Source organism: Austrofundulus limnaeus, unplaced genomic scaffold, assembly GCF_001266775.1.
Source record: "Austrofundulus limnaeus strain Quisiro unplaced genomic scaffold, Austrofundulus_limnaeus-1.0 Scaffold500, whole genome shotgun sequence".
Classification (NCBI taxonomy): Eukaryota; Metazoa; Chordata; class Actinopteri; order Cyprinodontiformes; family Rivulidae; genus Austrofundulus; species Austrofundulus limnaeus.
Genome location: NW_013952902.1, coordinates 354249 through 356420, shown reverse-complemented (window position 1 = coordinate 356420; position 2172 = coordinate 354249). Strand labels below are relative to the sequence as shown.

General features: G+C 38.8%; 1 long non-coding RNA gene across 1 annotated transcript; it reads right to left on the bottom strand.

Moving 5' to 3' along the window:
- Window positions 1-262: 262 nt before the first annotated feature.
- LOC106530215 (uncharacterized) lies at window positions 263-1160 on the bottom strand. The gene is made up of 2 exons (XR_001311746.1): window positions 724-1160; window positions 263-649 (listed from the first exon to the last, which is right to left on the bottom strand). It is a non-coding gene; the product is annotated as an uncharacterized LOC106530215 (long non-coding RNA).
- Between the last annotated feature and the right edge of the window lie 1012 nt (window positions 1161-2172).

Below are 2172 nucleotides of genomic sequence, written 5' to 3'. Positions count from 1 at the left end.
AAAGCTTTATTCCCATGACCTTAAAATGGGTCAAAGTACAGCATACTGCCAATCATCAATATTCAAAACAAAAAAGCCTTTTTATATGGTTAAAGTGCTGATCGGAGAAATGCATTTTAAAACTTTGACCATAAAATCCCTTTTAGTATAATTTGCAATGTATGTTTTTTTTTTATAATTCCCATGACACTAAACAAAACCCACATGGAAGCAACAAGCTTCCTACACATTTTTTGAAAACAAAAAAACAACAACCAACAACTAAGTTTTGTTGAAAATTTGATATTTGAATTTTATCACATTCACAAACAACGCTAAGCAATAATATGTAGGCTTGTATCTGACCATGTAAATGTCAACAGATTAAAAAAAACTTTGCTTTTTCCTCACCAAAAACTTGGCCAATGGGCAGCAGCAAATACAGCACATAGTTCCCACATCACAGTAAACCAAGCAAATTAAAACATCAAAAACAAAAACATTCAAAAAACAAATATTAAAAGAAATTACGAAAAGCAGGAAGTCCAACACACCTTGTGTTAGCTCTGCAGAGTTGCATGCAGGAGTGTTTTCCTGCGTTCCTCAYTCTGCGCAGTCATGATGGGATCCAGCTGGTGTTCACTATCAGCTTTAGGAAGGAGCAGTTTTCCTGAGGCAGACGTCAGATGATTATCTCATCTAGTGTGAGAACAGGCAAACCTCAGTGTTTTACTGGCTCTCTACCTATAAGTGTCCTTTTCTTTATCGCTGATTGTCCCTCTCTTTTGCAGTGCATGCTCCTTGGATCCCTCATTGACCAGACTGTTCCCCAGCCTCTCCTCTGGTACGTCCTGCTTCATGTTCAGCTTGTTGGCTCATCTCCATTGCGCTCCTCTCTGCTCCTTAAATGGTTTTCCTGGAAAAAAAGAATTCCGGTGCATCAGTGCCATTAMTCAGCCACCCTCCACCACTTTTCCACCAACCCACAGTCCTGGAAAGATTATTATTCAGAGCACAAAAGCRTCCACTTCCTGTCACTCACTCCACCTGCAGATCTGTCCCTCCTCTGGATTCCCTCACTGCCACTGGATTGTACYCCATCTGGTGGTCTGTATAGCTTTAAGAGATTTTTGGACATCCTAAATTGTTATTGGAGCAAAATTAAAAGTTTGACCTTTATTCACTGGGGGATCAGTGGAATGATTTYCACCAGAAGGTCTATTAGGGTCAAATAAATAGACAGAAAATACAAAATGATTGTTAGAGGGGACCTATTATGCAAAATTCACTCTTACATGTTTTTATGCTTCAGTTTGGGTATGTTCCAGAAACAGTCCAAGTGTAGTGGTTATAAAATTGTTTCAGCAAAGACATTACAGTTTTTCTTAGTTGTTAAAACWCTAAACCCTGTTCTCRGAACCAAATGCTCAGTTGCTTGAACCCATTTATTAAAATGGCCACRCTTTTGTCAGAACTCTAAGCACGTTWCACCCAGTTAGATACAACATGCAGACCTATTTTCACCCACTAAAACACATTTTGTTCAGTAATTCACATGGGTTTCACAATGATAAGCACAGGTGTCTCAACTCAAAATTGATCACACATGTGTCTAATGATGTGAACAAACCAATATAAACCAGTGCAAGGAGCTCTGGGCCCATATTTATAAAACTTTTTAGAATTACTCTTAAGAATGCTGCGAAGAGTGGACTTAAAGTGTAAAAAAATTCTTAGTTAAAAGCTGACAGTAAAAGTCAGTTATCAAGCGTCTCAGTCTTACTTTAAGCGAAGTGTAGGAGTAATTCTTAGTGTCAGTCTCAGAATTGATTTACGACACCTGCTGTGCCGCAAAGCTGATCCTGGATGACGTCGTTAGAAAAAACACCAGCATGGATCAATCACTGCCTCGGATTTCATGTTCAAGAATATTTTTGGAGAAATGTCAAGATAAAACTGTGAAAATCCTAAGATAAGTTCACTTTCAACACACTAATGTTGTCACCTTGTACTGATAGTCTGTAAATTACATAAAATGTTCTCATTTGCATCATGAGAACAGTTTTTTTTTTCAAAAACTCAGCAGCTGTAAAGTTTTTTGTCTCAGAGCCTGTTGAGCAGCTCCCTCCTCTTCGCCACTGTCAGACAACACCGGCTTCACACACACACATGCATGCACACACAACCCCGCTC